The sequence below is a fragment of the Canis aureus genome, chromosome X (genome assembly GCF_053574225.1).
Source record: "Canis aureus isolate CA01 chromosome X, VMU_Caureus_v.1.0, whole genome shotgun sequence".
Lineage (NCBI taxonomy): Eukaryota > Metazoa > Chordata > Mammalia > Carnivora > Canidae > Canis > Canis aureus.
This window is the reverse complement of record NC_135649.1, coordinates 81,964,355-81,977,004: the sequence shown is the minus strand read 5'-3', so window position 1 is coordinate 81,977,004 and position 12,650 is coordinate 81,964,355. Positions and strand designations below refer to the sequence as shown.

Here is a 12,650-nt window from a genome sequence, read left to right as displayed (position 1 = left end):
AATCTTTGACAAAGCAGAAAAGAATATCCGATGGAAAAAGAATAGTCTCTTTACTCAATGGTGTTGGGAAAATTGGACAGCCACATGTAGAAAAACGAAACTGGACCATTTTCTTACACCATACACAAACATAAACTCAAAATGGATGAAAGACCTAAATGTGAGCTAGGAATCCACCAAAATCCTAGAGGAGAACACAGGCAGCCACCTCTGTGACCTTGGCCACAGCAGCTTCTTGGTAGACGCGTTTCCAAAGGCAAGGGAAACAAAAGCAAAAATGAACCATTGGGACCTCGCCAAGATAAAAAGCTTCTGCACAGCAAAGAATCAACAAAACTAAGAGGCAACCTATGGAATGGGAGAAGATATTTGCAAATGATATATCAGATAAAGGGCAAGTTTGTAAGATTTATAAAGAACTTATCAATCTAAACACCCAAAACACAAATAATCCAGTTAAGAAATGGGCAGAAGATGTGAACAGACAGTTCTCTAAAAAAGACATTCAAAGAGCAAACAGACACATGAAAAAATGCTCCACGTCACTTGGCATCAGGAAAATACAAATCAATGCCACAATGAGATAACACCTCACACCAGTCCCAATGGCTAAAATTAACAAGTCAGGAAATGTTGATGGGAATGCAAGCTAGTAAAGCCACTCTGGAAAATAGTATGGAGGTTCCTCAAGAAGTTAAAAATAGAACTACCCTTTGACCTAGTAATTGCACTACTGGGTATTTACCCCAAAGATACAAATGTATTGATCCAAAAGGGCATCTGCACCCCAATGTTTATAGCAGCAATGTCCACAATAGCCAAATTGTGGAAGGAGCCACGATGCCCTTCGACAGATGAATGGATAAAGAAGATGTGGTCTATGTACACAATGGAATATTACTCAGCCATCAGAAAGGATGAATACTTACCATTTACATCAATGTTGATGGAACTGGAGGGTATTATGCTGAGTGAAATAAGTCAATCAGATAAAGACACTTATCATATGGTTTCACTCATATGTGGAATATAAGAAACAGTGCAGAGGATCATAAGGGAAGGGAGGGAAAATTGAATAGGAAGTCATCAGAGAGGGAGAAAAACTATGAGAGACACTTAACTATAGGAAATAAACAGGGGATCCCTGGGTGGCGCAGCGGTTTGGCGCCTGCCTTTGGCCCAGGGCGCGATCCTGGAGACCCGGGATCGAATCCCACATCAGGCTCCCGGTGCATGGAGCCTGCTTCTCCCTCTGCCTGTTGTGTCTCTGCCTCTCTCTCTCTCTCTCTCTGTATGACTATCAAAAAAAAAAAAAAAAGAAAAAAAAAAAAGGAAATAAACAGGGTTATTGGAGGGGAGGTGGGTGAGGGTATGTGGTAATTGGGTGATGGGTATTAAGGAGGGCATGTGATGTGAATAGCACTGGGTGTTATACACCACTGATGAATTACTGAACTCCACATCTGAAACTAATGATGTACTATCAATGTATATAATGTTGGCTAATTGAATTTAGATTTAAAAAATGAAAAAAACCCCAACCCCCCAAAACCATAACTTTTTCCCAGATTATTTGGATGTGTATTGGGTTGAGATGGCTGGTTTAGAACATATACTATCAGTAGACCTTGGGTAAAATGTTAGTGGCAGTGATAAAGGTAAAACATGAAGCTCTTACTATCTTAAAGTCAACCAACTTATTGGAGACTTGTGGGTCAGACACTTTTGGAAGGCCCTGCTTGAGAGAAATCAAACATGGGCTAAATATTTGTAGATGGTGAAGCAGAACAAAAGAGCACTACAGCCACAATTTAGGGCCTTCCAGGTCTATCTCATGTGATTAAAACTACCAAGAGGCTCTGACAATTTATATTTTCTCAGCTCATAGAGAGAATAAAAGCAGAAGGGAAAGAAAGAAGAAAACATAAACTCCTAAATTTAGTGTGTTCTGTAGTTCTTATGGTATCACTTGAAATAGTTTACTATATAAAGTGGCCTGTGGTGCCTTCTCAAGTACTCTCTTTGGGCCTTTATCAGCATTTGGCAGTCATAACCAGTTGACTCATATACCAAGATAGAGGGCATTGAAGTTTTGCCTGAAGAAGAACATGGGGGCAATGACAAGAGACCAAAAGTGGGTTTGTTCTGTACAGGTGTCCCAAAGGATGTACATTCAGGAAAGCTACAAAAGTGAGATGGGCCTCTCTCATCACAAGAGGTAACTACAAAATGTGCCTCTAGAGAGAGTCCTAGCATTTTAAAAAATATACAACGTGGCATTTTTTAGTATATTCACAAACTTGTGCAACCATCAGTACTAACTAATTCTAGAACATTTTTATCGTCTCCCAAAGAAACCCTATACCCATTAGCAGTCATTTCCCATTCTCTCCTTCTCCCAGACCCTGGCAACCACCAACATATTTTCTGTCTCTATGGGTTTGCTTATGTTGACCATTTCATTTAAATGGGATTGTACAATATGTAGCCTTCTATGTCTGGCTTCCTTCACTTTGCATAATGCTTTCAAGGTTCAACCATGTTGTACCATGTATTAGTACTTTATAATGGCTGAATAATATTCCATTGTATTGATATGCTACATTTTGTTTCTCCATTCATCATCTGATGGATATTTAGGTTATTTCCATGTTTGGTGGCTGAATAATTATGCTGTGAACATTCCTGTACAAATCTTTTGTGTGGACATATGTTTTCATATCTCTTGGGTGTATACCAAAGAGCTGGATGCTGGGTCATATGGCAGTTCTGTGTTTAACTTTTTCAGCAACTGCTAAGTTGTTTTCTACTTCACCTGCACCATTTTACAGTCCCACCATCAATTTATGAGGGTTCCCATTTCCCATTTTTCTACATCTTTGTCTACTGCTTGTTATTATCTGTCTTTTAAATTATTGCCATCCTAGTGGGTGTGAAGTGGTAGCTCATTGTGGTTTTGGTATGCATTTTCCCTGATTACTAAGGATGTTGGGCATCTCTTCCTGTGCTTGTTGGTCATTTGTATATCTTCTTTAGAGAAATGTCTATTCAGGCCCTTTGCCAAATTACCCATCCATCTCTGTTGCAACCTGCTGGGCAGGTCAAATCACAACCTCTGCTGCAGCTGGCCTTAAACCATCAGGAATTCATCAACAACTGCCACCTCCCCTATTTTTGGCTCTCCACCTCCCCTATTTTTGGCTCTAGCTTTCTTTTTTTAAAAAAAGATTTTATTTATTTATTCATGAGAGAGACAGAGAGAGGGAGAGAGGGGGGGAGGCAGAGATACAGGCAGAAGGATAAGCAGGCTCCATGCAGGGAGCCCGATGTGGGACTCAATCCCAGGACTTCAGGATCATGCCCTGGGCCAAAGGCAGTTGCTAAACCGCTGAGCCACCCAGGGATCCCCTGGCTCCAGCTTTCTTTTTTTTTAATTTTTATTTATTTATGATAGTCACACAGAGAGAGAGAGAGGCAGAGACACAGGCAGAGGGAGAAGCAGGTTCCATGCACCAGGAGCCTGACGTGGGATTCGATCCCGGGTCTCCAGGATCGCGCCCTGGGCCAAAGACAGGCGCTAAACCGCTGCGCCACCCAGGGATCCCTCCAGCTTTCAACTCACTACTCACCAGAGAAAGCCTAATCTGCTTCCCAAACCAATCACATAAAATGCCCTGCTTTTTATTAGCCCACCTCCAGCTTTTTAAAAAATTTATTTGAGAGAAAGCGTATGGAGGAGGGGCAGAGAGAAAGAGTCCTAAGCAGACTCTGCACTGAGCATGGAGCCTGATGTAGGACTCAATCCTAGGACCATGAGATCACGACCTGAGCTGAAACCAAGAGTCAGACGCTTAACCTACTGTGCCACCCAGGTGCCCCACAGCCTCCTTCCAGCTTTTACTGCCCACAGCCTCCAATCAGACCCAAAAGACTGCATATGCAAATAGACAATGACCAGACCATGTATAAAAACAGAACTTTGCCCTACAACCTGCAGCACCCTGCCCAGGAAATCAAACCCTTACCAACAATAAACAAGCCAGGAAGCCAGCCTGCTATAAATCATACTTTCAGGAAGTCAGATTTCTATCTCTAGTGATAATCCAGGAAATGAAGCAGTAACTTCTGTAACAACCACCCCCAAATGTCCAGGACTTGATTAATAACTGACAAGTTTAGGGGCACCTGGGGGGCTCAGTGGTTGAGCATCTGCCTTTGGTTCAGGTCATAATCCTGGGGTCCTGGGATTGAGTCCTGCATCAGGCTCCCTGCAAGGAGCCTGCTTCTCCTCTGCCCATGTCTCTGCCTCTCTCTGTGTGTTTCTCATGAATAAATAAATAAAAGCTTTTTTTTAAGAGAGAGACAGAGACAGAGACATAGGCAGAGAGAGAAGCAGGCTCCTTGCTGGGAGCCTGATATAGGACTTGATCCCTGGACCCAGGATCACGCCCTGAGCCAAAGGCAGACGCTCAACCGCTGAGCCACCCAGGTGTCCTTAAATAAATAAAATCTTAAAAAAAAAAACTGACAAGCTTCCTTCATTTTTGTCCCTGCTTCCAAATTAGGACCAACAGAAGAAAACTAAATATGCACCCCTAACTAATCACCCAGCATGCCCTGCTTCTAGGTAGCCTGCCTACAGCTACCCCATGCCAGTGGCCTCCAGTCAGGGCACACCTGAAGCCTTCCCTCCTTTTTTTTTTTTTTTTTTTCCTATAAAGCTTTATCCTCTCTGTCTGCCTTTGAGTCTATGCCAAAAGGCAAGTGACAGTATCTGACACCCTTGCTATCAGAAGCTCAGAATCAATGGCCTTTGCTTTTCTCATTTGGTTTGCCTTCACTTATTTCCACAGGGCCTACCTGAAGTCTTTCCTTTTTTCACTAGAAAACTTTCCCACTCCTCTGCCTGTCTTTGAATGTCTGCCAAACATAACCCATGATGGCAGACTCTCCTTGCTACAGCGGGCTCTGAATAAATCGCCTTGTTTTGTTCTCATTTGGGTGGTTTTCGTTTATTTTCACAGTAGGATTGCCAGATAAAATATAGGATGCTCTGTGAAATTTAAATTTCAGATAAACAACAAACAATTTTTAGTATAACCATGTCCCAAATATTGCATAATTGTGATTTGCTAAATCTAGAACCCTAAGCATATGTAAAAATGTGACTCCACACAGAATTCTGAGAGAGGAGCATCTTAACACAAGGCAGCTGAATAATTCTGCTTGGCTGAGCCCTCTGGTTTGCTAAATACCAATTAAATGACATTTCTATTTTCTGTTTTGTTTTGTTGTGTTGTGTTATTGTACCAGAAAAGTGCTTATGCTCCAATCAGTACCATGCTTTGATTTGCCTTTATCAAGCTGGGAGGCTTTCAAGTTACTGTCTGGGCTTTAGCCCCAGACAATACAAGGCATTTTATTCTAAAAGTCCTTTGCTCCATGTGTGTTAATTAGAGTCATTTCTTGCCAGTCTCCCGTGTTCTTCAATTCCAGTAATGTCAGTTTGGTTGCCCAAGTCCCTGGAGGTTCATGCAGCCTTCATCGGTGATTTATTTTTGTCCTAACCAGATGGCTCCAGGTTCCTGTGACTGCACAGGAGTCTTTTGGATTATCCTGTTTATCTTTTCCAGTGCTCAAGGTAAGGGTTGATCTTCATGAAGCACATTTGTCAGCAAGATAAGCCATTCACCACCACTGCTGCCTGGACACCATAACCAAAGTTACTAGATTTAATATACATTTTCATAAACTCCACCACAAAAGCTGGAAGGGGATTATTGGCTTGTTTTTTGATACAGCCAGTGGAAGGGCAGCACCTGATCAGGCTCAGCAGAGGAAAGGGACTCTACAGGGGCACCAGAGGCCCCAACTGAGCACTTCTTCACCTTTAAGGAGGCGGGCATGAAGCAAATAAGCAGAATATCTTTAATGAAACTAATAAACATGCGAAGGTAGGTGCGATGTTTAAAGAAACAATAAATCAAAACTGATACATGCAATATTTCACTGCTAGATTAAGGAATTCATCCAAAGGGAACACTTGGCTTTTATTTAAAAAATGATCTCCAGGGGCACCTGGGTGCCTTGGTCAGAAAAGCATCTGCCTTCAGCTCAGGTCAGGATCCCGGGGTCCTGGGATCGAGTCCCATGTTGGGCTCCCTGCTCAGCGGGGAGTCTGCTTCTCCCTCTCCCTCTGCTGTTCCCCCTGCTTGTGCGCTCACACACACTCTCTCTCTTTCTCTTGTGCACGCGCGCGTGCGCGCGCACAGGCGCGCACATAAAAAAAATCTTTAAAAAAAAATCTCCATACATTCCCACACAATGAAAGCTCTTTTTTTTTTTTTAAATTTTTATTTATTTATGATAGTCACAGAGAGAGAGAGAGAGGCAGAGACACAGGCAGAGGGAGAAGCAGGCTCCATGCACCGGGAGCCCGATGTGGGATTTGATCCCGGGTCTCCAGGATCGCGCCCTGGGCCAAAGGCAGGCGCCAAACCGCTGCGCCACCCAGGGATCCCTGAAAGCTCTCTCACATCAGCCTAAAGTAAAGCTGAGTATGCTCTGGTTAGTGCTGGTTTTGAAAACTTGAAAAACGGGCAGAAAGCCACCCAATGTAAGATTCGTGGCATTTAAAGTTACACACATGGACATGTGTGGACATGCACATCAGAACACATATAATCCAGGAATTATGACTTACTATTGTTAGGGGTTTCAGTCACCAAAAATGTTTATTGTTCAAAATGTGAAGGACTCATAATGAACACAGATTGTCAGATGACTGGTTCTCATTCCTCCATCAATTTCTATTGTGGCCTATCCATGCAAGACAGAAGTCAAGTGGGCTCTGTAACAGCAGGGAGAGCTACTTGGCCTTTATCCTAGAGAAACCAAATCAAGAATTTCTGACTTTGGGGATCTATTTAGACTAGTCTGTGCCTTTTGGTTGGCCTAGGGAACTCAAAAGCTAATAAAGTAGTATGCTTGCCCCATAAGCCAATTAGAGGCTTTTCCCTACAAAAGCCATTATGACACAGTGCTGTCCACTGAGAGTGCTATAATAAAGGCAAAAACATGCATTGAATGAATCTGGAAATACTTTCCTGATTTAATCTAGACCTTGAAAGCTAAGAAAGACAATGACAGATGAATTCTGTGTGTGTTTGGGGGTGGAAATAGGGTGGGGAGGGAGTCAGGGTACATTCAGAGTTAACAAAAGTAGAAGCCAAGAAGAGCAAGGAATGTTTATGAAAGGGGGAGCAAAGTGGGTGTTTTGCAACATGGTTGCAAGAGGGGATGTGAGAGAATGAAGAACAGAAAGGCAATGTTAGGGGTGTGTAGGTGGCTCAGTCAGTTAAGTGTCTGACTCCTGGTTTTGGCTCAGGTGATGATCTCAGGGTCGTGGGATTGAGCCCCACATTGGGCTCTGCACTCAGTGGGCTCTGCTTGAGATTCTCTCTGGCGCGCTCTCTCCCTCTGCTTGTCACCCACCCCCCCAAGTAAAAAAAAATCTTAAAAAAGGCAATGTCAGAAAACAAAAAGGCAATGTCAATGATAGAGACCTGAAATCCGAACGATAGTGGCTACTACAAATTTCCTGCTTTATTTTTGCTAAGTGCTTTTCACCAAATATCACAATTAAAGCACACAACTCTCTGAAGTAGATATTGTAATTCTTATTTTACAGGTGAGAAAACTGAGGCCCGAAGAGTTTATATCACTCAAAGTTTCAATCTGGGGTATTGACCTGTAACACATCATGTTGAGGAACTCTGTTGGGCACCAGAGGAGCTAAGATGTAGGGTTCTGATGACCAGCTCAGTCTGACTCTGTTGCTGCACACCTTCATGCCTTCTTGCATTAAGTACCCTCATCCTCCTTTGCCTTCCCACAGTTTATTCATATTAAGTTCTACCATGGCCATATTTTTTTTAAAAAAGATTTTATTTATTTATTCATGAGAGACACACAGATATATAGAGAGAGGCAGAGACACAGGCAGAGGGAGAAGCAGGCTCCATGCAGGGAGCCCAACATGGGACTCGATCCCAGGTCTCCAGGATCATGCCATGGGCTGAAGGCAGCACTAAACTGCTGAGCCACCCGGGGATCCCCATGGCCCTATTTTTTAAAGCATTGTATTAATTTATTTATTTGAGAGAGAGAGAGCAGAGCAAAAGAAAGCAGGGGGGACGGAGGGGGGTGAGGAAGAAGCAGGATCCCTTTGATCAGGGAGCCCAATGCAGGACTCCCTCCCAGGACCCCCGGGATCATGACCCAAGCCAACTGTAGATGCTTAACCCACTGAGCCATCCAGGCATCCCTACCTGTAACATTTCTTGAGTGCCTGGTTAGAACACCTTCATCATCAGCTTCACCTGGGAAGGCAGCTTTTCTGCATATGTACAGGATGCACTCTTGGGCACTGGCACTTTTGTGACCTCACTTAATTTTCTCTAGGTGTGTATTGTACATTCCCATTTTTTTAATAAGGAAACTGGGGCCCATAGAAGTTAGGTTAACATGTGTCAAAGTGTTAGAGTAAACAGGTACTTAGATTTTTAAAAAATAGTTTATTTATTTATTTATTTATTTATTTATTTATTTATTGACTGACACTGAAAAAAAATTTCCAAGGTATATTGTTAAGTGACATAAGCAAGTTTCAAAGTATTATGCAAACTTTATGTAAAGGTGTGTTTATATTTGTACACATCTAGAATACCTCAAAAAGGAAATACAAGATACTAGTAACATTGGTTGCCTCTATGAAGGGAAGGGAAACAGGTGGCCAGGGCATGGTGTGGGAGGGGTATGATTTGGATAGGGAAAGACAGTGGTGTTTTGTTTTAAAAGCCTCTGATGGGGGGGATCCCTGGGTGGCTCAGCGGTTTGGTGCCTGCCTTTGGCCCAGGGTGCGATCCTGGAGTCCTCGGATCGAGTCCCGTGTTGGGCTCCTGGCATGGAGCCTGTTTTTCCCCTCTGCCTGTGTCTCTGCCCCTCTCTGTCTCTCTGTCTCTGTCTCTCTCTCTCTCTCTCTGTGTCTATCATGAATAAATAAATAAATCTTTTTAAAAAAAGAATGAAAAGCCTCTGGTGGGGGGCAGCAGCCCGGGTGGCTCAGCGGTTTAGCACTGCCTTTAGCACAGGGTGTGATCCTAGAGACCCGGAATCGAGTCCCACGTCGGGCTCCCTGCATGGAGCCTGCTTCTCCCTCTGCCTGTGTCTCTGCCTCTCTCTCTCTCTCTCTGTGTCTCTCAGTCTCTCATGAATAAATAAATAAATAAAATCTTTAAAAAAAAAAAGCCTCTGGTGGGGCACCTGGGTGTCAGTCTGTTAAGCATCTGACTTCGGATCAGGTCATGATCTCAAGATCCTGGGATTCAGCCCCATGTCAGGCTCCCTGTTGAGTGGAGAGTCTGCTTGTCCCTCCCCTCTGCCCTTTTCCCCACTTGTTCTTTCTCTCTCTCAAATAAATACATAAAATCTTAAAAAAAAAAAAAGATTTTATTGGGATGCCTGGGTGGCTTAGCAGTTCAGCATCTACCTTCAGCTCAGGGCATGATCCCCATGTCCAGGGATCAGGTCCGGGGATTGAGTCCTACACTGGGTTCCCTGCGGGGAGCTTGCCTCTCCCTCTGCTTGTGTCTCTGCCTCTCTCTGTGTGTCTCTTATGAATAATTAAATAAAAAAATAATTAAATAAAAAAGATTTTATGTATTAGAGAGGGAGTAAGCATGAGCAGGGGAGGGTGGGGGAAGGGAGAGGGAGATGGAGAGAATCTCAAGTAGACAACACATTGAGCACAGAGCCTAATGCTCTGATCTTATGACCTTGAGATCATGACCTAAGCTGAAACCAAGAGTTGGACACTCAAATGACTGAACCACCCAGGTGCCCCAGTTAGTTAGGTTTTAACAGGATGCCTGGAGGCCAGCAAACAGAAAGTCATGGCTTGCTATGGGAAAATTGTGGAGGCCGAGAAAATTAAGGCCATTCCACTTTGAGTTCAGCGTTATCACAAGTACAGCCATCCCAGGCCCCTGTGAATAAGAGCTGAACTTTACCTTACTTCAGTTACAGGAAGAAAACAGCTTACAGCTTAACGTCCTAGAAAGCACCATCTTAGAATAAAAACAGAGCCCAAGCCAAGGGCAGGAAGCCCCTATTAGAATGAGAACAGAGCTCAATGCCCTTGAAGGCCCCATATCAGAATGTAAACAGAACTTGAGGAATTGCTCCACCCCTTCGGGAGGTCCCCTAGACCAGTCCTTAAAACTAAGCTGAAACGCACCTCGGGGTCCAGGTCCCTGCTCTGCTGTGTCGGGTATACTTGGACCCAAGCTCAATCTTGTAAATAAACCCTCGTGTGTTTGCATCGGTGTCGGCTCCTTGGTGGTTTCTCGGATTCGCAATCTTGGGCACAACAAAATTAGAGACGTGTCCTGGCAGCACTCCAAAAACAAAGCAACAGGAAGTTGGATCGAACCAGACAGGCGCATGACAAAGGAAGCCAGACACCCTGACCACGTAAGGGAGAAAAGGCATGAAACCTGCTCCCAAGAAATCCCATTCTCAAGTAATAAATATTCTACCTCTAGTTAACAACTGTAGATAAAAGATAAAGACTCAAAACCCCAGGGAGCCCAGCTTCTCCCTGGAGCTCACCTGCTCTCACATCATGAGAGTATATTCTCTCTTTAATAAGCTTGCACGGCCGCGGCTTGGGCCGTGTCGGCCGCCGAGCGGGCGCTCCCCGGGACGTGGCGGGCTGCGTGGCCCGGCGGGCCCTGGCCGTGGGCAGCCGCTGGTGGGCCGAGGCCACTCTGTGTGGCAGGTGGAGCTGGGGCCTTCCTGCCAGCGGCGACAGCGACGACGCGGAGGCACCTCTCGTCCCGAAACCGACCAGAGGGCAAAGTTTTGGAGACGGTTGGTGTATTTGAGGTGCCAAAACAGAATGGAAAATATGAGACCGGGCAGCTCTTTCTTCATAGTGTTTTTGGCTACCGAGGTGTCATCCTGTTTCCCTGGCAGGCCAGACTATATGACCGGGATGTGGCTTCTGCAGCTCCAGAGAAAGCAGAGAATCCTGCTGGCCATGGCTCTAAGGAGGTGAAAGGCAAAACTCACACTTACTATCAGGTGCTGATTGATGCCCAAGACTGTCCACATATATCTCAGAGATCTCAGACAGAAGCTGTGACTTTCTTGGCTAACCATGATGACAGCCGGGCCCTTTACGCCATCCCAGGCCTGGACTATGTCAGCCGCGAAGACATCCTCCCCTATACCTCTACCGATCAGGTTCCCATCCAGCATGAGCTGTTTGAAAGATTTCTTCTGTATAACCAGACAAAAGCACCCCCTTTTGTGGCCCAGGAGACGCTACGGGCCTGGCAAGAGAAGAACCACCCCTGGCTGGAGCTCTCTGATGTTCACCGGGAGACAACAGAGAACATTCGTGTCACTGTCATCCCCTTCTACATGGGCATGAGGGAAGCCCAGAATTCCCATGTCTACTGGTGGCACTACTGTATCCGCTTAGAGAACCTCGATAGTGATGTGGTGCAGCTCCGGGAGCGACACTGGAGGATATTCAGTTTATCTGGCACCTTGGAGACAATGAGAGGCCGAGGGGTGGTGGGCAGGGAACCAGTGTTATCCAAGGAGCAGCCCGCATTCCAGTTCAGCAGCCACGTCTCCCTGCAAGCTTCCAGCGGGTACATGTGGGGCACATTCCGCTTTGAGAGGCCTGATGGCTCCCACTTTGATGTTCGGATCCCTCCCTTCTCCCTGGAAAGCAATAAAGATGAGAAAACACCACCTTCAGGCCTTCACTGGTAGGCTAGCTGAGGCCTGAGTGCCTAGGCTCAGCCCCTGAAGAACAGCTCTCATCCCACAATTGCTGCAGAACTCTCTCTCCACCATGGGCCACAGTGGGTCTTTTTATCATTTGCGCCATTTGATTGTGGGGTTCTTTTTCAGTGCGTGGGTGTAATCTTTTTCTCCAGAAGACCTGTGTAGGACTCCTCCAAGGCTGGCCTCCCCTGTAAGCCCTGGCTACACTGTGTTCCAGTAAAGCTTTCCACCAGGAATTCTATGTTCAGCTGCCACAGGCCTGGGGTATCCTGGCTTGTCACACAAGTTGTTTGGAATATGAGGTTTGGTCAATAAACCAGTGCACACTTGGCCACCCTTGCCATTTCTGCCCCCCGGGGTCTCAGGCTCCCTTTTTGGTGTAGTTGGGGCCCTTGGTTGCTTTCCTTTGCTGCCTTTCCAAGGAAACTGCCCCATCTACTAGAGTATGTATCTGTTTCTTTCTCTACTGAGGCTGGGGCTTGGCTGGATGTCTCCTGGGGTCATCATGCCTCTCAGCCAGTGGGTTGGAGGCTAGACTGGACTCGTTCTTTATCCTCTGCTAAGTGCAGAGCAGGAGGCCAGCAGCAGGCTCAGGCTGTCAGCACTGGCTAACCATTGACATCGTTGGCCTCACTGGGCCTGGGAAGGAGTGAGGCAAGCCCTTCAAGTTCCCTGGAATAGCTTGCCAACCCTGAGCCTGTCAGGCCTCCACACCGCAAATGCAGAAACTCAGCCAAGGAGCTTTAGTTATGTATGGACGGTGACTGAGCCAAGCTACTTTCTGAGCT

General features: G+C 45.4%; 1 pseudogene; it reads left to right on the top strand.

The window, feature by feature from the left end:
- The window catches only part of LOC144308925 (polymerase delta-interacting protein 2 pseudogene), a 29,849-nt pseudogene extending 17,657 nt beyond the window's left edge, over positions 1–12,192 (top strand).
- Positions 12,193–12,650: the final 458 nt, after the last annotated feature.